Source organism: Aptenodytes forsteri, unplaced genomic scaffold (genome assembly GCF_000699145.1).
Source record: "Aptenodytes forsteri isolate BGI_AS27 unplaced genomic scaffold, ASM69914v1 Scaffold119, whole genome shotgun sequence".
In the NCBI taxonomy this organism is placed as follows: Eukaryota; Metazoa; Chordata; class Aves; order Sphenisciformes; family Spheniscidae; genus Aptenodytes; species Aptenodytes forsteri.
The window spans coordinates 11405062-11431332 of record NW_008796165.1 but is presented as its reverse complement, the minus strand read 5'-3'; the positions used below and the strand labels follow the sequence as shown (position 1 = coordinate 11431332).

The 26271-nt window shown below is 40.8% G+C and overlaps 1 long non-coding RNA gene across 2 annotated transcripts in view; it reads right to left on the bottom strand.

Moving 5' to 3' along the window:
• Nucleotides 1-26271, bottom strand: part of LOC103905663 — a 149881-nt gene that overhangs the window by 112203 nt on the left and 11407 nt on the right. Inside the window, exons 2-5 of one of the 2 annotated variants that reach the window (XR_002086304.1) lie at nt 23022-23158; nt 21188-21309; nt 14625-14696; nt 2503-3895 (exon numbers count right to left, since the gene is read on the bottom strand). This is a non-coding gene — a long non-coding RNA (uncharacterized LOC103905663). Of the gene's footprint in view, nt 1-2502; nt 3896-14624; nt 14697-21187; nt 21310-23021; nt 23159-26271 lie in introns of those variants that run through there. The other variant, XR_657968.2, reaches the window with a different exon arrangement.

Below are 26271 nucleotides of genomic sequence, written 5' to 3'. Positions count from 1 at the left end.
TTTTTTTTTTTTTTTTTTTTTGCTTTTTTTTAAATACTCCTGACTTTGAGAGACCAGCCGTTTCCTTCCTGATGTGCTCTGTGGGCGTGCAACCGGCAGATGACTACTCATTGATGGCACTGTGTGTATGTGAGCGAGCGCATGAACGCGGTAGCGAGAGGTGCCAGACTGAAAACCCCCAGGGGGACTGAACTCTCCCGGGTAGCCCACACAGCCACTGCTTTGACCGGCTGCTAACAGAGCAGATCTTCCATCATTGCCCTCTCAGGGGGACCCGTTCACCCAGGTCATGTGCTTTAGACACACACACATACACACACGAGATTACTACGAGTCAACCCTACGGCAGATTTAAGAATTTTGGAAATCCTTCCCGGAGGGAGGAATGTCTCCATCTCCCTGGTCACAAGGCTGGAAGCAGGGCAGAGGATAACAGAGTTTTCCTACACCCCTCCAAAAATCTACAGGAGCTCCTTAATTAGGGTTACAGGCAAAGCTGGCTTTGGTTTACTGACTCCTCTTGCCCCAGAATGGGGAGGGGAAATGCTTCTATTAGGCTGACCATTTATCTTCACTCTCATCTCTATGTCTGGGAACTATTTGAACCAAGCTATCTTGAGTCTGGGGAACCACTTGAAATTATTGTCACTGGCCATTCAGACTTGGTCTCTCTGTACATCCCATGTCTGTTTCCAAAGGTAAGGTTAACATGGTAACAAACTATCTTCTCTAGATACTTTGAAAGGTAGAACACTGATCACAGTCTCTAGATATGAGACCACCACTGGGGAAGTTAAGTCCAAAAGATTCACTCAACATTTCAACTCTATTCACTGCTATTACCTCTTGACATGTTCCTTTAGATACATTTTGATTTGTGCTTTTCATAGTGTAACTCTCCTAAACATGAGAGAAAGAGAGATTGAAAACACAGCCAAAGGAAAAGTGATTTTTAGTCAGATATATACTGATCCAATACTACTGACATCAGTTGGAGTCTTTGCATTTATTTCAGTGGGCTCTACATTAGCTCTATCACCAACTGGCAGGCTACTCTGAGAAGCAACTGTTTTAAAAGGTAGTCTCTTGTGTGCTACAGGACTGCCTATATGGAGACAAGAAATGAGACTAAACCTATCAGAACAGACAATGCAAGAGAGAAGGTCTGGTCAAGTTGGCACCTAGCATTCAAAGAGCAGGAAGACCACACTTCAGCCAGACCCTATGGCTTGACAAGGATGACAGTGACATGCATCTCTGCTCACATCAGAAGGAAGTAGCTGCAGCAGCACTCTCACACCCTGACCTGACTTCATGAAAGCTTTTTGTACCTTCCACTGCTCTGCTGCTGAGCTTCCAAGTTCAGTCATTGCCTAAGTCTCTTCCAGCATTGCTCGACAGTGATCTTGCATCTGCTCTTTCCCATTAGCATTAGTGACATCTTGCCCAGCTTCAGTCTTTCTCCCTACTTTTATCTTCCCTTTCTCCCATCAACAAGCTTGATTCTCTCCATGTTTTATTCTTCTCCATTAATGCTTTTCTTTCTTTTCCCATACTTGCCTCCTCTGCTTCTGCAGAGGAAATTTCCTGGTTAAAGTCTACCCCTGAAGGCTGATTTCCATCCCTTTCTGTCCTGCCACCTTTCTACCACTAGAAATTAATTTAGCTGTAACCCACATTCATGATCTTAGCAGACTTTTCAGCTCCTTTGACCAGCCCTCAAAACTGTTGCTGCCCAAATAGTCCCTTTCTTCTGTCCCCACTTCTCTCTCTGCATTGGACCTGGCTTATCACTTCCAAGAGATAAACTGATAATGCACAATGTGTTCTTTTTCTTCTCTGCCAATAAGGCCCTCTCACATGTCATAAAGAAACCTCTTATCTGCCTTCCCTCTAGCCTCTCCACTGATCCTCAAATCAACCTTGTTTTCTTTTTGTTCACCCTTACATGTTTTCTTCTGTTCCAGTGCTTATTTTCTTTCTCTCTACAGCACATGCTTGTGCTCATTTAACCTTCTGCTAACTTAAAAGAACCCAAATCCATTCTTTGCCCAGATTTGCCTTTTTCAGTACTGCCCACTCTGTCCCCCCCATCTCCTACCTCTTCCTTTTATTTCTAAGAGCACTGGGCTCACCATTTGCAACAACATCTGGATTTCTCCTCCTCCAGGTTCATGCCAGACTGCTCAGTCCACCTCCTGCTCCTTTATTCCACCAAAATCATTCTTCTCTCAGTTTCAAAAGGCACTTGGAAAGTTTGAAATCAATACTCTATCTTTTCTCTCCATGGATTGTCAGCCAACTTCAGCACTTCTAATCAAGCTCTTCTGGAAGTCTGTCATCCCTTGGCTTAGATGATTCTTTCCTCTAACGATTCCTCTTCTCCCACTCTCATCGCTCTGTGCACGTGTTCTAATGAGGATCATCCACTGGCTTTCTGTTACCCATCTTTTATGGGCTTCTCAGTTTCCTCCTCTACACAGAGAGTGCAAGAAGCAAAGAAGAAATCCCATCCACAGCCATGAAAAAAATACAGCACCTCTATGCAGACAGAAATCCTTCTGCACTCCAGACCTTCAACCCAAGTTCAAGTTCCATCAAATATATGCAAATGGCACCAGGAGGTTAGAGTTTGGCTTTAAAACAACAGAAAGAAATGTGATATCTAAAGAAGAGAGCATATCACCAGCTTGAAAACAACTATGAACATGCCCAATGCATACTATTGGCCATATTCTTAACTGATTAAATCTTTATCAGCTGAGAAATGTTTCAGAAGTTTCTAGTATCGTAAGAGTGACTGCAGAGGCAGTCAGTGTCCCCCTCTACCCTCACTCTCACCTTTTTCCATTCACTTAATGAAACAACTTGCAACTCTTTGTACTTGTGTTTATTATGACAATCAAGTCCAGCAACAGCAGCAAGTTAATATATTTACTTTGGGAAAGGGTGAAAGGAACGAATTCTGGTTATGGTATCCCACATTTGGTCAGGATCCTGCTTGGCTAATGAAATGTGAATACTGATACACTTCCTGGTCATGCCTATTTAGCCATGCTCTGCCATGGCTCCTGAATCAATCCAGCATGGGTGAGCTGTGGGTAGGGGAAAGTTCATGGTTAATTGCTCACCGCTAACAGAAAAATGGTTTGCAAATGAGTTGCTTTAATCCCAAAGAAGTGTCTCCAGCACCTACAATTTGTAATGGCTCCATTGTACTCTTTTAACAGGTGTTTTGTTTCCACTAAGTAGTTCTGATTTTGTTGACAGTGGAGTATGCTGCATCTTTGTGGAGTGACAATATATCATCCTTTCTACCCATGTTATTTTTCCTTCTGCCCAAATCATACAAAGATATTGATTGATCAAGGATCCATCAGTCACTTATCAATTAGAAAAACCTGGAATGGTAAGTTAAATGCAACAGACTAAACAAATCGAAGTAAAAAGTAAATTCTTCACATCTCTATTTCCACTATGTCTGAAAATTCACCAATTTTGACCTGCTGCAGGAGATAAATCCTTATATAACAACATCATATAAACAATTCTCATCCCGTTTCTGTGGTTTCAAGAGTATAATACTCATATCCTCAGAAGTATCACTTAACTTTATCTCCACATCCCAAAGTGATTCAGTCTGTGAAAAAAAGAGTTGTGATCTGAGTTCATCTGATATTTCCGAATTTCATACGAGAGGCTGAAATAGAGTATTGGCATTTACAACAAAACCACAGCATGGTAGTTCCACAAACCACTCCTCCGGCTTCTAAGACGCAGTTGCCTTCAGTGGACCACCACTTCAAACCTGAACTTTGCTGACTGGCGTAGCAATTTGTTCCTGGTATCATGTGACAAGTTTTTGAAGCTCACATGTATAATGGGGCATTTGCTCCTAGTACGAAAAGAAGAAAAAAAAAATAGTGGAACATGAGGTTCCAATTGTCTGAAAAACAGAAACATCTGTTGGAGTCATGAGCAGTTGATTACTGAAGTTCATTTCTAGGGTAAGGCTTCAGTAGATCAGCTCTTCTATCTAAGTATATCATTGTAATCACTGGAAGCATTACAAAGAGTTACAAAGAATAGGCAGGAGAGATATAAACAATTTCTTAGGGTGCTAGTATCCTTAAAAGCCAACTATAATGCATCGGTCTTCAGCACTGCTTTACATGATACCAGCATGTGAAATTAACAGCTGTACTTAAACCTTGCTTTTATCCACAACAGCTAAACATCTGCCAGCCTTTCAGTTATAAACTTATACTACTTTTTAAGCTTATAACTAGAGACTGTAAAAATTCTTTTGGAAGATAAAACACAACGTACAAGCTGTCAGTCTGAGCACATTTCTTACCTGCAAAATAATCAGACCAAGTTGGGTTCAGTCTACCAGTCAAGACAATGACAAAAACATCAGTTGTTTTTTAAGATGCTGCTTGGATTTAAATTGAAAGCTTTTCCAGCTCATTACACTAACATAAGGATTAACACCTTGGAACATTTGCACAAAAAGCAGAGGTTAATCAGAAATGCTAATTCAGGCCATGTGCACTCTAAAGCTTTAGTGATATTGGATAGATAGCTGAGCTGTATATACCACTTTCATTAAGGCTGCTGTTGCAGATCTGTGCTCATAACACCGCAAGCCTTGACTCCCAGGAGTACAAGAAACCACCAGGAAGAGGATGTCTTTAAGGTTAAGGCTCTCTTTCATTAGCTTGAATATCTAATTGAAGGTTTACTAGGAATCTTAGCCCTAGCTCTTGTTCAGTTTCTGGTGTCAGTGGCCTGACGTAACCTCCCAGTTTCCTAGTGCTCCATCTGCATCCACCTGTCACCTCATGTGTATTCCCCATCCAGGAATGGGGTACTGTTACATTAAAAATAACAACTGAAACTTGGTAGCAAGCAATTTCACTTCCCCTCCTGATTTTATTGACTGTTTTGTCTTTAACAAAAACATAAAATAACAAACACAAAATAACTTGTAAGATTGGTGGGTTTTGTGTTCAGGTACATAGTTTGATTCAACATATTGTGCAACCCTACCATGACTTTGGGATGACTGTTTTATTATACAGAAATTAAAAGCTGTCCCCCTTTTATCATGAAGGACAAACTTCCAAGATGCTATAGCTACCTAAGAAAATGGCAGTTACTGAGGGATAGTCAGGGTTTGGAGTTGCTTTCAGTCTACCCTAAAGCAGAAGAACCTCTTCACACTTTTTAAAGTAAAAATTGTATTTGACTATGAAAATTATTATCAGATGTCCCTAAAAAAAATTGTTTCCATCTGAATACATCCAATTTTTGCAAGTACTCTTCCACCTTTCAGAAGATATTGCACACCCACCCCTGAAATCCCTTCCATGCTTTCCAGTTCTCTGTAAGATTCCTCTTTTAATCTTCCTATCATTAAGACCCTACTATGTGCCTGTTTTCTCTTACCTAAGCTTATAGGCAGGTGGGGAATTCACCTGAAAGCACTGTTCTTGAGATGCTAGTGAAAGCAGAGATGACCACTGTCTCTAGACAACAGATCTGATCGTCCTTCCCTATTTGAACATGTAATCGACTTCCGAACCCACATGGTACAATGTGTGGTGAGCCTCTGTGTGGTGAGCAAAGTCCAAGCATCAACCTAGTTTGGCTTTTCTAAGCACACAGTGTGGATTCTCTTTCCAGTGCTCCTTCCTGAGAATTAGCATCCCATTATTTCATCCAGGGGCCTTCTGTGGACCCTGATGATTCCTCTGTAACTTGCACGTACTATTCCCTGTAACCCCAGCTAGAGAAGGAGCCTAGCTCACTGTGTCATCCTGATGGGCTCTATGATAGTGAAAACACAGCAAAGCAGACCAACTGTGAGTTTAGAAGTATGTGCAAAGCTTCTCTTGAAAACCCAGAAATCAACTGTGTGTAGATTACCTTGCCTCAGCTTCCTTATAGCTCTAGCTACATAGATTCTCTGGGTTATATTAGGTCCTCTGTGAGGGTACAGGATCCAGGCAGATGCAAGGACTTTCTTCTGAACCACACAACTCCTTCAGACCAGCTTGCTTTCTATGAATTAGACTGGCCCTTCGGCTATACCTAACTTCTGTGGAAAAGGTACATTCATTTATTCTCCCCTCCCACGTAGCCTGAGACTTCCTATGTGAGGTTTCCCCCTTTGTTTCTTCAACAAATCTTTTTACAACCCCTTCACGGTATACATGAACTGTCTTTTACAAACTAAACTGAACTCACTGGATGCAAGTCAGATGGAACATGAAATTAAAAAACCTACACAGGCACAGCTGTATGCCTAATAAGCTAATTATTGACCTAATAAACTCAGGCCCTTAGCAGGGGTTATTGTTTCAGGCCACAAGCTACTTTAACATGAACACTTAACTTCTCTAATAGAAATAGTTTACACCTGGCTACCTTGACATACGAGCAGACAAAGCTGAAGTTCATCCACAAAAGACCAATAGACCTGCCCTAGGTCACTCCTATCAGGTCCGGAGACTTTCATTCCCTTGTTAAATTTACTAGATAAGTGCCACCTTTTGTCCAAAACTGCAAGCACTTTCGTGGATTGCCATTAAGATTTAATGACAGACTTTCTTGCTGCAAAGACATCTCATGATACAAAAATTCCATTGCATCAGCTTCCTAATATCATAAAATTAGCTCAAATTTATATCAAAGACCTAAGTTCCCAAAATTATTGGTGCTGCTGCACCTCTAGCTCCATGATTAAGATGACAAGTTCTTAGCGAGAAATAAGGGCTGAGATGAAAGATCTTTGGTGAGGCACAACATTGCCAGAAGCCTTGGGGACTCAGATGTTAGCTTTCTCTCCGCCATGATTTATGAACAATAGAAACCTCTAAATGATCTGCTCATCGGTGAGTGAGCCGTGGTACAGTTCTGTGCACCTTTGCATCAGAGATGGAAGAAGATGCACTTAATCAGTGCAGAAAGATACAGAAGTGGAAGACACAGCTCTGTCCCTTTTCCACATCATCCACTGCGCACACTTGCTGTCTCTCAAACTGCAAACAGCAGACTTGTGCTACCAGCATAGTCATTGCTAGTACTGCTACAGAAAACACACACAAGCCTTGGATGAATAGTGGTTTGGGGATTTATCTCCTTATTGGGCCTAAGAAGGCTAAACAACAGCAACACTCAACTGCCAGGATCTGTCTCATTTGTGCCTTCTCTTCCTGAGAATGGATAGAAACAGCTCCTGTAGGAGGCTTTGGACTAGACAGAAGAAAGTGAAGGGGCACATTCCTTCCAGCACTGAAAAATCCTCTAGGAGCCACAGAGCATGCAGAGCAGAGGAGGGACTGCTTGGTTTCAATGTCTGTATCCATTATGAGTAAGTCAGTGGTGCCCTGACAAGAAGGCCTGAAGAAACTGGGGTGTGGCAGCTCTTTGGCACAGCAAGAGAGGGCCCAGAACCCTACACAGAAGGTTTCCTCTAGGATAGGCTGGAGTACGAGCCAGGGCAGGAGGTTCCTGTGCCACTGTGAGACAGGCTCCAGCCTCCGCCAGAGCCGTGTGACTCATGGCGAGGGGGCTGTGGGAAGGCAAAACTTGGCAACCTGGGCTGTATCACACAGTAGTAGGTTTTGTTCTCCACGGGATAACTCAAGGCCTATGTGGCATGTGGTCAAACTGTTCAGTAAAGGACTGCAGTCCTTGACACTCTCCGGTCATCTCCTTAATAGCAATGGACCATATCACTTAATTCATGCAGCACACAGGGCTTGATGCATCCTGATTCTCCCCTGCTCCAGCTGCCCAAACGATGGTTAGCAGGCTGCAGAGGAGTGATGCTGCTGAGACTGAGAATCTCCTGCCCTTTTTCCCCCTGCAGCAGTTAGACTTGCCAGGCCCCAGAAGCCGGCAATATCCGCCTGGGACAGGACGCCACTCCCACGCAGCACAGCAAAACCAGGACTGTGATTCACGAGTGGAACCACTTCCCTTGGGACAGCTGTAATGGCTCCTGTTTCCTGCTCTCTACCCTACCCAATTTTTAAGGTTCCCATCTTCACCACAAGAATCAAACAGCTTGCACAACAGCTGCTGGTCTGCTGTAGTTTACAGCCCAGCACTTCAAGGTGTTTCTGGTTAGTACCTTTAAAAGCTGGGCTGTACCCACTTGTGATGAGAGCCCTAGAAAATGCCACCTTCCTTTTGGTAAACTCCTTTAGTATCACTATATGTTGCTCTTAGGGCCCACAAAAAAATCTCAGGCCCCATGAGTTGTATTAAGCACCCTGACACTACATTACTACTTTGCCTTTTGCAGTGCAAACGGCATATAAATTGTACAACCTGGAGAACACAGAGAAGACATCTCACATGCCTGGAGATGCCATATTATATTTTCCCTCCCAGCCCAAATGAATCCTGAAGCCATGATATTTAAAAAAGTCTAGTCATACATTTTTAAGTTTTTGGCAGGCCAGATCAAATATTCTTAATGAAATCTTAAAAGTGGATAATATGCAGTCTAGCTCCTGCGACACACTGAACACCCGGACCTGTGGCTAGCACTGTCTTGTGTGCAAAGTGGCATACTTTGTTGAGTAACCACGTTTGAAGGATAACATGACATCTGCTTACCATTTCACTTCAGTGGGACTGACTGTGTGATTAGAGTCAAGCAGGTGACAGTGCCCAGTGTTACAGCCTTTTCTGAAAGGCGACCATCTCAAAAAGGTTCAAAGTATGATACCCCAGAAGGAGATACAAAAATAGCATTAATCGTTTTTACAAATCACAAGATTATAGGATAATGCATGTTGAAAGGGACCTCAGAAGAACATCTAGTTCAACTTCCTGCTCAAAGCAGGGTCAGCTATGAGGTCAGACCAGGTTACTCAGGGCTTTAACTAGTCCATTTGCCTTTAGGATGTCTATTGCAAGCATTGAAGAGTTCATTTTTTGTATTAAAAAATTTTTGTATTAAAACAGAAGGATTTGCACTTAGTGAAAAAGAAACTATAATAGCCTTAGAAATATCAATGAAAATGATCCACAGGCTACCAGGAGTCATTTAACAATAAATATTTTCCCAGTACTAACTCCTCTGTTCTGATTTCCAACATACTATGTTAAAGCAACAAGAAGTAAGCTGAGCTGTAAGTTTGATTTTCACAAGTGGCAATGACATTCACAGTTTAGAATACATAAGCTTGTACTGTTTACATCAAAATACACTTACTATGAAAGTGTATTTGCTTACTGACCAAATACACTAACACTAAAATGTTAGCTTTATATAAACTACCTACAGAGCCCATCCCTGGTAGTAGTAAGCTATTCATTAAAGATTCCTTAGATTCTTAGTGACGTTTCCTGATAATGGTCACATTTAGAAGCATAGATTACATTTAATATGCACGGTTTTAACAACATTGCCTTGTTCTAAAGTGTGCTTTAACCCGTGTTATCAGAATTATATTGTAGTTGAATTCCTCATACAGTTAAAGGGCAAATTCAGATACCTTTAGTCACCTTTTTCCACAACAAGTCTCACTGAATTAACTGGAGATTGATGATTAGAGAATGAACAAAGGGCTGAGACTGCACACAGGGCTAACACGAGGGTTATCATTAGACAGTGGGACTTCAGACCACCTCTGTGATTGAAAGGGCCCCAGGTTTTCTAAATTTCACCTTCAAAACATTCACAAGTTTTCACTGTTTTTTCAGTATGGTTAAAGCAGTGAAACTTTCTGAGGCATGTAAGTTTATATTTTCTGAAATGTGATTGTACATTTCAACTTAATTCGAATACTGGAAGGAGAGTATGTCCTTGATTTCACTATAACTGTGTTCAAAGGAACACAGTTGGAATAGTCTATTAAAAAAATATTAACATCGCTAAAACTGACCAAGTTGCTCTGCTACAAACTTGTACATAAACAAGGACTAGCAAGAGCCCCATGCAGAGCTGCTACATTTTGGACTAAGGAAAGCAACACAATCACAGGTTGAGAATGGCACTGCTGAGCATGAGATGGGGGTTGTTAATTCAGATTGACTGTAGGTCGGGTGCATTCAAGTGCTTTGTGTATAGAGAGAACATTTCTAACAGTCAAAAAAATTCTACATTTTTCTAGAATTTCTAAAAGACCTTGACAGTTTAGTCTGCTTTAATGACACAGTATGGAAGGCAGGACGCTGCAGTAAAGTTGCTTTTCACTTTAAAAACTACATGTGGGCACTTTCTGAATTCAGAATAATTACTGTTTTTCTGGCGGTCCTCCCACTATCACTTCACGTGTGTGTCTTCCCAACAACATACATCCTCCAAAGCTTTGGGTCACAAAACATGAGAGACGGTGTATGTTGGGACCACTACCAGCAGCCAGCCAAAAACGCTAAGGGGAAGAATTTCTTTAGTGAGTGGTATTTCCCATATTCCAACACAACCTTTTCTGACTACTCTCTACCTTGTTTGGCAGAGGCAGGAGCATCCCTTTGCCAACCAGGATTTTGTTAAACGTTCCTCTGCTATATTTAGTGTCCTAAACCTATAGCTGTAAATGGTTTTTCCTCCAAAATTATCAAATTCCATAGCTGTTGGTCAGACGCCATCTCATGCCTCATCGTACCAGAGCTGCTATCACCCTCTTCCTTATTGCCCGATCAACGTTTCTCTCTAATCACCCTCTTCCTTATTGTCTGATCTCTGATCTCTGTTTCTTCCTAAATATCTCCTTTACTACCATTCAAACATGTGAATAACTTGTTTTAACATGTTTTACATGACAGACATATTTAAGGAACCAGCAGTATAAAAACAACATTAGAAAATACACAACAAATCTCAGCTAACAATGTGCATTAAATGAGTGCATGGCATTCTCTCTCTCTTTTTTTTTTTTTTTAATCTATACCATCAGTACTGTTAACCCCACCTACTAAATCCCAGGCACACACCTAGCACTGGTACAAAAGGAAAATGATCTAGAAAACACCTTATAATCTCAGAAAAAGAGAAGATGGGGATGGTATGACAGATTCATAAAGAAAAGCAGTGTTTCATCCTTGTAACCGTGGAATCCAGTTTTGTAATAATTGTTTGTGCTGCTGACTTCCTTCAACACCTGTGACCCTGCTTGTCACGGCCTTGTTGCCTGCTGGAAACTTGGCAAAAGACAAGAGAAGAGATATTAGGGAACCAATGCTACATCCTGAGCGAGGCCATGAAGTCCAAAGGTTGAACAGAATTGCCAGGAGCAGTCTGATAAACTAAGGAAGTATGTGGCTCTGAAGAGACAAACTGCTGTGCCCGAGTACAATATGTTCAAACTCTGCGAGCTGCACCCCAATGTCTCGCATGCTCTAAAAGAGCACACTATCCAGGGACTTTTCCCAAATAGCCCCCTGGAAAAAGAATTATTTTAAGCCCCTTTCTGAAATGAGTATGTGGCCACTCAGTGCACTGCACATGCCAGAATATCACAGATCTTAAATTTGAAAAACACTCCTCTTTATTTTTTCAAATTAAGCTAGGGTGATTTGTTGATTTAATAAAAAGAAAAAAATCCCATGTAAAACCCCTTCTGAATTAGCATATTCAAGCCTTTCCAAAATCTGGCTCCAGTAAAGAACTTGTCCTTAAAAATCTATCAGACTGTAACTAAGCTTGTAACTTGGCATGTGAAATAAATAAGCCAATAATCAGATCCTCAGAAATTTTCAGTTAAACCTGTAAAAATATCTAATAAAATATTCAGCATTTGAAGAGTTTTTATTCAGGAGGAGAGTACAGCAGCTTCAGTTTCATGTTAGGAAGAGCATGGGGCATTAATAACTAAGGGGTTTTTCCCCTCTTTCCTATCCACCACTCACTCAGTTACACTAGCACAACTTTTTGTGAAGCCACAGTGTAAATCTGAGCAGAAAACTCTCTTCTGGCTTTCAGAACAAATCAAACCAAGAACACAGCATGGCCCCCACAAAGAACTGAGCAAGCAAAGAGGCAGCGCAGGAATGGCAGCCAGGCGAGGGAGGAAAAAGGACGTGAATTGCTTTGAGCTCATATTGCTGCTGAGTACTTTCTGTTATAAAACCATAACCTAATATGCTTTCAAGACTACAGCTCTGAACTGCTTCACACGGTGCACCTCCTTCCCTACACGGGACCCTACTGTTGCAGAAATGTGCCTGTGCAGAAAGGATTGCAGGCTCAGACACTGCACGCTATTATACTTTTCATTATTCACTGCTTATTCACTAAACGAGAGGATAACCCCAGCAGTGCTTGTAAACACAACAGCTTCCTTGAGAAGCAACAGCAAAATCCATAAGTACGGCTCTCCTTGTAAGTAAAATGCCTGACTTGGGAGGGCTGTCCTCCCTGGGGAGCTCAGCTGTGGGAAGCAGGAGCAAGGAACTGCCTTTTTAGGACTGTGGCTGAGCAGAGCCGGGAAGCGCTGGGGCAGGAACAGGGCTCCTGCAGCAGCTCGCTGGCCTTATAAGGAGAAAGCCAGGTATTTCTCCAGCCCCGTACTGGGAGCTGCACAGCCAGCGCAGCAAGGTAAGGTGAGGCAGGGCTCCCCAGCGAGGCTTGGCCCGCTACCAGCCAGGGGGACCACTGGCCACAGCCACACTCCTGCTCAGTGCAGACCTACAGCCCTGGTGTCTCCAGCCTCCGAGCATTTCAAATAGGCCTTATTAGGAAGCAGAGAAGCTTAATTAATTGAAAGATCGTTTTCAGATCTGTAAAGCCAGATGGTTTGTGGGTGAACCACACTTGATTTTAATGCGACATTTTAAGGCATTCAGGCAACATTTTGGAGTGCGAGTCTCTAGTGTCAGGCATCTTTTTAGCTACCTACATAAGAGGGCAGGTTTTCAGAGGTGATGAGCAACTGGATTTTCTGAAGTCTTTTACAGAAGGGGCAGGACGCTCAAAGCCTCAGACACTCAGCAATTTGCTTAAGCAAGCTTTAAGAACACACATGATTAAGACTCCTCCCCAGTTGCCTAAAAATTAAGGCTGCTTGACAGAAAAGCAAAATATTTTAGTTTCATTCAGTTTAAGTTACATTTCTTTTTATTACCAGTTTTATTTTTCTAGGGAGCAAAACAAACTAAACCACTTCAGGCCAAATCCATCTATATAGGATATATGCGTAAGCACCCCTGGCCATGAACTGTCCCATATTGTTGCTCTTTTTACTTTCCTGACTCTAGTTTTTAGAAGTATAAAAAGGAGGCTGTGAGTAAAATAGGAAAAAAGTACAATTTTTCCCCAACAATATCCATTTTTAAATTTGATTTTTAAATCTTTCTCAGAAAATGGCAACAAAAATGGAGTGCTAGTTAGTAGAAGTATAAAAAGGAGGCTGTGAGTAAAATAGGAAAAAAGTACAATTTTTCCCCAACAATATCCATTTTTAAATTTGATTTTTAAATCTTTCTCAGAAAATGGCAACAAAAATGGAGTGTCCTTGAATATTTTTCTTTGGCAAAAAAAAAAAAGTAATTTTCCTTTAGATATGGTTAAAAAAAATAATTTACAGTGTAACATTAAAATGAGACACTACCAATCCAGGAATAATACAGCATCCCAGTTCTGAATATGAAATGGCATACTGAAATTCAAAGAATTACCCATACATTTTGCCATCTTAGTTTCTCGAGGTTAAACTTTGATAACTGCCTGCCTTGAGATGCTGAATAGTATAGGTTTAACTGAAAGCAGTAACTTTTAACCTAGAGATATGAGAATGGCTTGGTAGTTTTGATCTGTACTACTTTTTAAATCCACAGACAAGCGTCTGCTCTACATCATGAACTACTGCCATCATTAGTGCCTTCAGGTAATAATCGCAGCAGGAAGACCAAAGCTTTGATTAATCTTGCCACATCCCACTTGCAACATATTGGCAAGAAAACATGAGGGAAGCACTAATTACCCACGGATAATCACAGGGCATCCATTTCTAGGATTCCTTATGAGAGGCCCATCAGGAGAAACGAGGCCAGAGACAACATGAAAAATTACATTAAACAACTGAAAAACATCTAGATACGTGACAAACTTATTCAGTATGAGCTCAGACATTGCGTAGGACTTTCTCCAATTGTTGATTGGGCTGGGATTACATTTCTATAGCTCCAAAGGAGCACTAGGGTTAAGACTACTTTCATAAAAGGAATAGAAGTTTTGACACCAGGTTTCATATTGTAAATTTCTCCTTTAAAATAACTTGCTTGCCAAAGCAGTTCAGCTGCCAGAAAGGGAGAAAAGCAGGCAAACTATTCCCTTAAAAGCAATGACTGTGCTATGCTGCTCAGGTACACGAGGCATCGCTCCAGAACTAGGGAACGTTGGCTCATTAGGAGCAATTAAAAAAAACTCTGAGGGGATTTTAAAAACAACAACTTCCAAAAACAAAACATGCATATATACCACATGCATTTGTTTATGCAGCTGTAATGAGTGATGAAATCCATTTATGAGCTGAAGTCACAAGATTCTAAGCAGGTCTTTGTTTAATCTCAGTAAGTCATGACATTTCCCTACTACTTATAATAATGTGATTTGGATCAACATTTTCAAACTTATGCACCTGGTTTTTAGCAGTGCTTACCAATTACAATTCTCATCTGCTTCGCTGGAGACAGAACAGTCTACTTCTGAGCCACCGCTTTCATTAAGCATCCTAAAGACAGATATAGAAACCTTGTTTTAGTTTAACATACGCCTGTAATTCTTGAATTCAGCATATATTCTGCAATTCTTACTCAAAGTGAGACTCTGTGCAACCTGCAAAGAGCGTAAATAAAAATCAATGAGACCATTAGTGGACTGAATACTTACAGCATCAGCCCTTCCATAACCACAAAGTCTATCCCGATGGATGCCCTTAAAAGACTTAAGAAGGTTTGCTATAAACAATGGCTTTTGTTCCAGCATGTTGCTGTGACTTGGAAGAACAAAATGAAGATAAATGCAGCTGTTTGCTGCTTACGTTAATGCAGCATTAGTGCTCTGAGTAACAAAGGTAGAACAGAGTATGCAGGGAAAAAAAAAAAGATTCAGCACAAATAACTATTAAGTTACATATGTTTTGTGTATTTATAAACTGTGCTAGGCTTTAGGTGAATTATTATATAGCTTTAACAGTATACGAATCAGTAATCCTGTGTATAAATTAAGACCACATTTTTAGCTTTGATATTAAGGAGGGAAAAAAAAAGAAAAAAATTATTTGCCACTGCTGCTCTTGCCATTACACTTCTATTAGCTTTGCAAACAGATCTGATGTTTTGTGAGGATCAGATCAAAACTAAATGAATCTAGGTCCACTGTTAATATAAACAGAGTGACTTTTTTATATGCCTTTTAAGAAGGGAAAAGAGATTAGATTCCTGATCTGAACAAAAAGTCAATCTACCTAATGCAGAGGAGCAGGACATCCCAAACATAGAAAAAATTCTCTTAGCCTTTAAGGTCTGAAGGAAAGTGTTGCTGTCTACACCCATTCTCCATTCTGTTTCTCATGTTTGGCTCATTCATCTACTGCTCTCCAGAGTTCCAAATGAGCCAGGAGAACAGGTGGATTTTACAGCATGTCACCAAATCAAGATGGCAGGAGGATAGAAGGAAAATGCAAGGATCTTTCACCTAGAACGTTTTCTTCCAAGCAACCTCTTTTATACGCAAAAGCATATAGTACAAGACAATTTCTTCAGCAGATTGGACCCAAACTTAGGAAGGCTCCAAAAAGGCCAAAGCCAAATATGCATAACCAGCAAAGTCAATGTATCACCTAACTGGCACAGAGTATGTTCCTATACCTTGCATTTTTTACGATTATTTTTGTTGATGTAGGAAAATAATACACAGTGTCTTTCCCAATGTGAAAAAAAAGTCCTAAAACAATCATCAACATGAGGCAGCCAGGGAAGCACTGGGACTGCTGAGATGGAAAGTGCCATTTTTTCTGCCATTTTCAGATACACGCACCTATTAGATGTGTTTTTATGTTACACTCAAGTACTACATGGACTTGGGAACAGAGAGAAGACATTCTCAGTAGGACAGTATAAACACTTTGTTGCCTTCCATTTTCTTAGGATGGCTGCATCACTCAAGTAAAAAAGTCACACAATGTATACAAGCCATATCAAACAAGAATCTGTAATATTCTTAATGCCACATCAATTTATATATGCTAGATATATTCATGGGAAAATAAACTCAGATGTAATCTTCCTACCTAAATTCTAAATCTATAGGGATTATATTTTATATTCCCCCATTTCCAAAGTCCTGTTCAGTTATTTTCCTTTAGCTTTTTGGGACCTACTATACCAGCGTGCCAGAAAGAAAATGACTGTAACTACTGGAGTCAGAGTAACAACTGAAAAACATGTATCAGTAGAAAACATTATTTAATATGCTAGTCCACATGAACTAAATCCAGCTGAAAAGGTCTGAAAAGGCACATTAAAAAAAACAACTGTGAAAGCGTTAAGTAAACAGTTCCCTCACTGGATTTGCTATAACCAACTAAAACCTTTCTTCCCTTTTCCACATTAAAGGAGAGCCTTAAAACCACATTTTGCATATTTTATTAGTTCAAACCTTTTCCTAACATGGTTCCCAGGGCAGATCAAGTCTAACAAACTTTAAAAAACGAATCTAACATTGTTCTAAAATAACAGTATTAGACTCTGGTGGAGTGTGAACAACAGGACTATCAATAAATGTCTACTCTTATTCCCAGACCCAGAATGGAATCCTAAACAATTTTTAGCCCCTAAGATTCACAATTTATTGAACCTGAACTTGCACACCAGCCTTAGTAATCAATGTTACCCATCTCATGCCTCTGACTGCTTTCATCAGAGAGAAGAATTGCACATTTGGAGAAAGAAAAACATTTTTGTGACTGTTTTAAAAATCGTAGTTGAAAGTTTCTTGAAAGGTCAGAAAGCTAGGAATTATCCTGCTAGAAACAGATAAGCAGGCAGAGGGTAGGCAAGGTGGTCAGGGGTGTACGGGAAGTATAATCTGTCAGATTGATAGCACCACTATGTATATGGTACAATTATATCTTATCTTCCCAGCCCTGCAACCAAAATAAACCGCACTGAAGTCTTGGAGTCTGATTCTGTTGTCTTTAAGTACACACCCCTTAAGGTGGCGACCCAGGACACACCACACATCTTTTACTTCATGTAAGACAAAATCAAAACAAATATAATCAGTATTTTTCCTTTTAGGACTCTCACTGAGACTCTTTGATGTATTTTCCCTAATAGTTTTCTCTTTTTAATCATCACACTTGGGGGTTTCTCTGAGCTTATAATGGTCTAGTTTTTATGTAATCTCTTCCATGTGGGCGCTTTCCCAAGCTCCGAACACAGCAACTGCTGTAACAGTACACAGCAACACTACACCAAAGAATACCTTGTCCAAATGAAACCAAAAGGGAAATTTAGATGAGTACATTCTGCTTAGGTTGGAATTTTGGCTCAGACACAAGAGTTAACACTCCTGGTCTTGCAAAAAGAAGTTCTAATGGAGATACTGAAAATGAAAGTATCTCTTCTACTTCAAAGCTGAAAATCTGGCCACTTCTATAACATGTTTTTCTGCTCTGGGAAATTTTACTTATCTATACCCATTCATGAAGGGGAAATCCTTGGTCCTACAAGTTAGCTGTGGGTTTGCCATTCACTTGACTAGACCTGAGACTCCACCAGTATGATTTAGTACCCATGGTATAAAACTAGTTAAATCTCTAATTTCTATACGGCTGCTTGCCAATTTTTCTTTGTCTTAGGAGCAATTATTCACATTTACATTTTATCTTGATTCTCTTTAGCAATATCCCTATTTACATAGAGAATCCTTAAACAGATTACCACATTCTTTTCAGTGTTACCTAAGAGGTGCATTGGTGTACCACAGTTCTAAAATTTTCCAGATCCGCTATTAATAAAATGCCTAAACTTAAAATAGGCACTACACAAAACTCGCATAACTGGAACACCTATAAAATGCCCTGTAAACAGCTGCCCTATATCTAAGCTGCCAGCAGATTCATGAGGTTCTAGAGGTAATTTCCATTTATCAGCTAAGATTTACTGATACTGCTGATGCTCATTTCTGTTGTTCTCTGCTGTGCCTTGTCAAGACTCTGCATATGGAGGAAGCAGGAGCTAAGACAAGAACTGGAAACATTTCCTTCACATGGGAAGGTGCCCTGCTAAGAAACTGCTTATTGAACCTGACAGCGAGCATAAAAACAACATTATAGGGAGTGCTCACACATGTACTCCCAATAAAGGGGAGGACAAGGCGGTGAAAGTCAGAGCTATTACAGGACAAATACAAATTAAAGACACTGTTTTTAATCTCCAGGATACTAAAATATTTTTGAGAGCTCCCAGTGTTTGGGGGAGGAGGGAGGGAGACAAGGGAGTAGGGGGAGCGGTAAGTTCTGCTGAGACCTTTCTTACAGTTTGTATCACCTTTTGTGGGAAAATCATTCTAGAAAAAAGCAACACAGGATTTTGAAACTAACAGAAAAGCACTTGTTAAAAGATAGGTTGCTCTTTGTAAAACTTCCCATGAGGCCTGAAAAAGCACCCTGAGCATGCACTTTACCAGAGAGCTTTGCATATGAAATGCTGTTTGTTTCAAACACTGTTGTATATTTTTACCAGGGGGTTTATTCCTGTCAGTTGTCCCCTGATTACTGATCTGTGAGAAGAAAAGGAGTCAGAGCTACCACAAAGATATAAGCATAACTATTAAAGTTCATGGGATTTTCGACATTCCCCCTCCTTGCCCTGAAACTTTAACCCTTGAGTGAATGCTGCCATATATATTTCCTTTGTTTGGCTGTCTGGTGGGCCACCTGGAAAGCATCAGCACTCTAAGAAGAAAACTGCTATTGTTTATTCGGAATTTCCTTAAAACAAAATCTTGCTGTCCATTACCATTTCCCAGAAAGGTATATTGTTCTATCACCACCCATATCAAATTCAAGTGCAGAGACATGTTTACAGTACGTGCAGCAGCTCAGATAGGCTGGGCTGTTGCAATCCTTTTGCAATCCTGTGCAGAAAACAGAATGTTAACACTGGCATGCTGCTCCCACGCCCTCCCCTTTTCAGGCTTTACATTAACTCAGTGACACCCTGCAAGGCACGAGCTTTATTTACACAACACAAAATCTCGAGACGAGCCGTTGTTTGACTGCAATGTTGACAGGCTTATGAAGCACTACCGGCTATAGTAAAGGTGTATTAAGAATCAACTGAGGACCACGTATGAATGAAATGTTTTGAAACTCGCTTGATTGAGTTTCCAGCTGCAGCGCAATTCTCTTTTAGCCAGAAGCTGTTGGGACAAACTAGCGAAGCTCCTGGCTTTCACAGAGACCACTGAATTGCACTAACACGGCGGTTCCACAAGGACTTTAATCTGGGATATGCTGGTGACACCCTGAAAAGAAGCAAATGCCTCTTTCCCAGGCCATTCAGGTTTTTTGCTGGGATAGATTTGAACGGGATGTATTTCCCAACACACTTCACCTCATGGCTGTGTCAGCGCAAGGGAGGGGACAGCGTGGGAGCAGGAAGAGGGCAGGACTGCCTCTTTTGTCAGCAGTGCCGGCCGAAAGCACTTGGGGAACTAACGACATCGTAAATTGTGCTGATTTACATCTGCTAAAAAGCGCTCCTTAGTTTTCCTTAAAAATTATTGCTATATGTATAGTATTTTAAAACTTAACATACGTGTAAAAACAGGCAAGAAAGCTTAGGTGCAGATTTATTGGGTGGAAGTGTCCAAGGGGGCTGTAAGCTTCACCTCCCCAGGACTAGCAATACCCACTCCCGGGAGGAGGGAGTGGCTGTTGCACTCATCCACTTTCCCAAGGGGTGTATAATGCAGAAGAGTTCCTGTGTTTCACGTGATTATCTCCCTGTCAAACTTTTGGACTAAGTATCAAGGCTTTTTCTTCAAAGAAACTATCTGTGTGATTCTGGAGAGGTGCTGATCGCTGTGCCTTCCCCTTCTGGGAAGCTGACATGTAATACTTCCTCCTACACAGCATTTTTGACATTAACAACTCCAAATCATTGTCAGAGCCTCTCGCAGCAGAGACTCTAATTGTAAAGAAAAAAAACCCAAACAAACAAAACAAAACCCCTCCAAAAAACCCAGAGCAACTGGAAGATATTTGGTCAAAATGTTAGAGAGTGACCACAGAGTAAAAATGGCATAAATCTAGGTGCCAGTATGTGCTCCACACTGTCCTGGGTCAGATTCAAAACACATTACAAGGCTGATGAACCAATAAAAATGTCAATGGTTGATATCCTAAAAGCAAATGGGGCCAGTAACAAATATTTTATACCAATAAGTTAATCCTAGGTCTTCTTCCAGATGAAATCCCATTCCTTTTCTGTACCTTTTTCCTTAATGCATTTTTTAAATAAAAATAGTTCATACCACTTGTACAGCATTTATTCCCCATAGATCTGCATGCTTTACTAGAACTTCAGTCTTATTATGCCCATTTTACAGGCAGGGAAACCAAACCACAGAGATGCAAAAAGTGGTTAAGGGTCATTCAGCAGGGAGGCAAAACTCGGGAAGACTGCAGTTCTATCCCATTTGAGTTTATTCTGCTCTCCTGTTTTTCTCTACTGGTATACAGAAAACAAGATTACTTCTAAACTCACGAGGTTACATCAAAGAGGAGAACAAATTTTTGCTTCACTTTGTAAATTCTCTTGGTTGTCTTGAAGGGATATACATTCCCCACCACTACTGCTACAGGGTTAGGTAAATACTTTGCAGACCGGTAACATAAATGTGAAATACACCACTGTTCTTATTAATATTTATGTAATCATCTAGGGCTGAAATTGGCTATCATTGAATTGACCTACAGATCTTTGACATAAATGCCTATTTGAAGCACCTGGCAATAGGCTGTAACCATCCACACCCAGAACTGCTTTGCCTGGGCTTGCAGATTTGCCAGCCACACACCTTTTCCTACACTGACTGTAAGGAACGCAATAACTGGAAAACATCAGCACAAAACATGCTTATATAGAACAAGGCTACTTTGTACCATTAGCTCTTACAACACACGTGCTTAACCTCTCTCACATGACTTACCTGAGCCCACAGCCCATTCTTAGCTGAACAGAAGCCTCTGCAAATATGTGCACACTGCAGCTGGTACCCAGATCTCTAAATACCGTACAGCCATTTTTGGAATGTCTTTCTAGTTGTGCTCCCTTAAAAAAAAAAAAGTAAAATTAAAAAAAAAATCTGAATTTCAATCAGCAGCCATCACAGCCCTTAGGCCTTTGCTTTATTATTGTCCTTTTATCCTAAAAATTTTCCTTGATCTCATGAACGTGTTTCTAATATGGTCAAATGTTATGGCTTTTTATACGTTTCATATGTTCTCAACAGACTGCGTAAACAGTCCTGTGAGCTGACCAACGCATCTGCCAAATGCACTGCTGGCTGTTCTTGCAGTACTTCCTCCAGCATGTATGTGAACAGTGCTCCTGAACCCATTGTAAAAAACAAGATCTCAGCTAGGGATCAATACTGATTCGGGACTAAATTTTCCATCTCTGCTTCCTTCTGAAACAAGGGAACATACAGACACTGCAGTGTTGGCAATTGCATACAATTTTTACCGAAGAAAAGAGGAAAGAACAGCAATTTTGAGGGTTTCAAGCATCCTGGTTCTTCTCCTATGGAAGTCCTAAGGGGCTGCTGTGGACAAGACCAGGACATTGCCATCCTGTGAGGTGACAGGGCTGCCCAGACCAGTGGGGAGCAGCTACGCAGTCGCTGTGTGGTATGTCAGCTGTGATCAGAGATCAGGTTGTTTATTATTAATCGGATGGGATTGAGGAAGAGTAGCAGCTTAGTAGCATCTTCTCCAAAACTGAAGTCTTCAACTCTGCTTGTGCTTCCAGGTATTGCCCTACCCAGGCCGTGCCCTTTCCTTCCTACAATGCCTTCCTTGGCTATTTGGCAACCCTAACTGCTCCCACACCATGAGTCCAACACAAATGACTGTCATCCAGAGTGAATGTTTCCATTTGAATTACATGAGCAGGCACCCTGTAAACTTCCCCACAGGCTCCACCACTATAATCCCTGGGAAGGAGCAACCTGCAGGACCTACTTTCACCGTTCAATGCTTTCTCTGTTTATTGCTACTACTGTCAGAAACATTACTCAAATTCAGACAGGTGTCCTTACATCTGTCAGCCACCAGCCACTGGTGACATTCAGTAACAGAAACTCACTGTCCATGTCCAAGCCTGAACCCACAGCATAGAGAAGGAAAGCTTGATTGCTCACTGGAAATCCCTAAGCTCTATGGTGCTTTACACTAGGCATTTTTGGTCTCACGCAGACTCGCTTCCTTTCCTTCTCCTGTTGCAAGCACTGCTTTATTCTAGGTTGCCAGGAGCCTACTGTTCCAACAGCTGCTAAGACAGAGTGAGGTGTCAATGTTGACAGGATGCCAGATTGTTTATTAATTAAAAATCCAAGCATTTTGTATCCATTCTGAGACCCTAATCAAAACTGAGCTATTCTACCCAGGGCTCTGCATGGTTAAATCCAGTTATTCTGAGGCTTTCAGTCATGATTGGCAACCATAAATCAATGCATTCTGTTGCCACTACTTAACTTCAATATGTGCTTACTGAAACATCAAAATGCCAGAAAGCTAACTTCAGTTCTCCACAGTGAAACTGTGCCTCAGTAATATCTGAACAAATGCACACTTCCAGCAGGATCTTTGTCCCCAAATACAGTAAATGTCTTTTCAAAGGTGTTCGTCTGCCTCCCCACTACTCAGCATTAGCACGCTTCTATTTGTATGGTAAATTTTTTCATGCTGCCAGCTCACAATGCTGAGCGCATCCGTCTGCTTCCCATATGCCACATGTCCTCCAGTGCCTCCTCTACTGCTTACCTTCACTCTTTAGGCTTCCACTGCAGATCAACTGCTATTCTGCCAGCCTTGTTTGTGTGTAGAGGATTTTTTCCAACTGTAAGCTCCACAGGACGGGAACTTTGCCCAGTTCTCTGTTTCTCGGAGCACCGGCTGTGCTATGATATAGAAATAAAGAACACAGAGACATTAATGGTGTGACATTTAGATTTGTAACACCCTAAAAAGCATGGGGAGCAAGGCCCCAGGGTTCCTTTCAGACTCATCTCTAGACAACGTAGTTAACTTCTATTTGGTCAGGTTTTTGATCAAAAATTATACAATACATACAGTTGTTCGAATAAAAAAATATATAGTTCATTACTTATTTGAAAATATATGACTGAGTACTTGCAGTGAACACTGAAATCCTCTATAAAGCTAGCTGGGAATGGGAAAAATAATAGTGAGAAATCTAGTATAACTAATTATTGGGTAAAGAGGAGAACATCCTCTCTAGAGACAATCATATCAAATCTTTCATTCATATGTTGCTGCACATAAACGTCCAGGGTTTGAATTGCTCAGACAGCATTCTTAAGAAAATGGAAAATGTTTTTAGTGGTTCCTCCCTTACTTCTGCAGTCCTTCTCTGTGTTTACAGTCAGTGTTGCTGTCCTGCCCCAGAGGTAACCCAACAGGTCTTGCAAAGTCTCCTAACTTTGCCCCACCTCCATCATTCACAATCTTGTCTCTCTAACCTACTCATTTTCCTCCATTCCACAAACTAGTAGTTTCAAAGAAATTCAGAGATTAATTAAAATGATTGGTGAGATGAGTAGGTGAGGGGGACAGGCTAAAGGGCTTGACAAGAAGAAAGATGAAAAGGACTAAACGCATATAGCTTGGTTATGCGATGACTAATTGAGGGTGGAGGAGATGGACATGATATTCGTTTACAAGTGTCTATAGTTCTGAGGAGCATTTTTCATGTGCAAACTGAAGACTAGCTCAAGACTAGCTTTCAGTCTTGTTGTACAGATCTGGTTCCAGGGTCCTTCACTTCAAGGTGTGAGTCCCACTCTTCCCCCAGCCTATGCATTCCCACCTATGCATTCCTTGTATCCTTGAATTTTTTTTTTTATTATTTCAGCTCAGCTTTCAGCCAGATTCAGTTCCTGGATCTCTACCTGGCCACATGAGCCCTACTGAGGGCAAAGAGCAAAAGGAGAGGCCATGGAAGCTGGGGGTGGATGAGGTGGCACCTCTTTGCCACACCTCTGCTGTGCTGCAGACTTAGGTGGACTTGAACCGATTACAAAAACACACCTTGAGGAACTGGGGAGGAATTGGGAACAGGAGCACCTGTGAATTATTTTACTTCCATTTAGCCTAAGGAAACTCTGTTCCTTGTGCCCTCTCATTCCCAGCTTTTTTTACTATACTCTGATGTAGTAAACAAAAGAAAAATTCTTGCTCCTTCTGACTCTTCAAACTCTTGCCTCCCTCAGTTGGGGAAACCTGCTGCATAGTAATTTCCTTAAGCAAGTGAAAAGCAGTATGAGAAGATCCAATAATTCCCACTCTTATTCACTTCATGCAGGAGTGAAACAGGATATCACATCTGAAAGCATGAAGTGAGTTAAAAAAAAAAAAAAAAGGAAAAAATTATTGTGGAAACATCTCTGATAAGGGGAAAAAGCAAGATGGTGTAATATATCTAAGTTTAAAGAAAAACTGTATGGAAACAAGCATTTTCTTTCTGTGAGTACTGTTTCCAATATAAAAGAGCAGAAAATGTCATTTATCCTTTTTTTTTTTTTTAATGGTCTAGAAATAAGCCAAAAGCATTTATGATACAGGAGTAAAACAAAACAACTAACCCATTTATTCCTGGACACCAAACATAATTTAGACGGATGTGGTATGTATAAGAAATTTTAATTTGTCCCTGAAAAGCCATTTAATTATTCAGATTATCTGATTGCCTCAGTCAGTCTTGTATTGATTGATTAGAGAACTTTATAAATCAAAATCTGCATTACTGCTGCTCAAAGCATCTGCCTCTCACAGCAACAGAGATATATAGTTCATTTCCAATCCCTACCCACAAGTTAGTTTATTGAGACATGTAAATGGCTATGGTTTATAAATGGGTCAGTAAATGTTCTTTCATACTAGTAAAGGAATATTTATTTAAGGACATCAGGAAAGGGGGAAAAAGGCCCTTAAGTAATAGCTGTTTAATAAATCGGGGCATAGTCACCAAGATTCCCAGCTCCTTGGCTAATGGCCATGAAGGATCACTGTCTCTCTGTTCATGGGGCCCACTTCTGATCTGCAGCACTCAGTGATTCTCAGGTGGTGAACTTGGGGCACTCGGCTGAAATCTAAGCTGAGACCTCCGTAAGCACCCGCTCACCAGTCAGTCCCGAATTAGGTAGAAAATCCCCTAGGAGCAGCAAAGAGCATTTGTCTTTGATTTCAGAGCTCTCCTGCTATGCACAACCTTTACGACCAGCTTGACTGTCTGTTGCCAGCCTCGACCAAATAACCTCTGAGTAGCAATTAACATAGTGAGTGGACTGATGGGTGTCCCTCATAGCTACAGGCCTCAGTAGCAACACGTCTCTGGCAAACTGGAATGTCTAGTCCTGAAACTCCACCTCTGTAAAAGGAAGGAAGTAGAAAACTAAAATGGGTGGGGATAAAAAGAAAAAAAAAAGAAATTAAATTACTTTAAGTTAATATCTCCAGCCCGATCCAACACTCACTGAAGCTAATGAAAAACTTGCATTGGTATCAGTGGGGCTGAACTGAACAAACTATAAAGGCAGAGTTTTTTAGGTTATACAAACATGTATTAAATAGAGTGGTTAAAGCTACACTAACCATGTTCCTTGTAGTCTGAACTTGGCTTTCTAGGACAAAAGAAACATGCAGAAAAAAAACCCCAAAGATAAAACAAAACAGCAAAATTCTAACAAATTAAATATGTCAACAATTAATCAGAACAAACTTAATTAGTATTATTTATCTATACGGGAAACTGACTAAAGCAAATTATTTGCATGGCTTCCTACGTAACAGAAATCAGAAAAAAAACCTTACTTAATTTTAAAGTAATTCTTAATTACCATAGTGAGTGGACTGATGGGTGTCCCTCATAGCTACAGGCCTCAGTAGCACACGTCTCTTGGCAAACTGGAATGTCTAGTCCTGAAACTCCACCTCTGTAAAAGGAAGGAAGTAGAAAACTAAAATGGGTGGGGATAAAAAGAAAAAAAAAGAA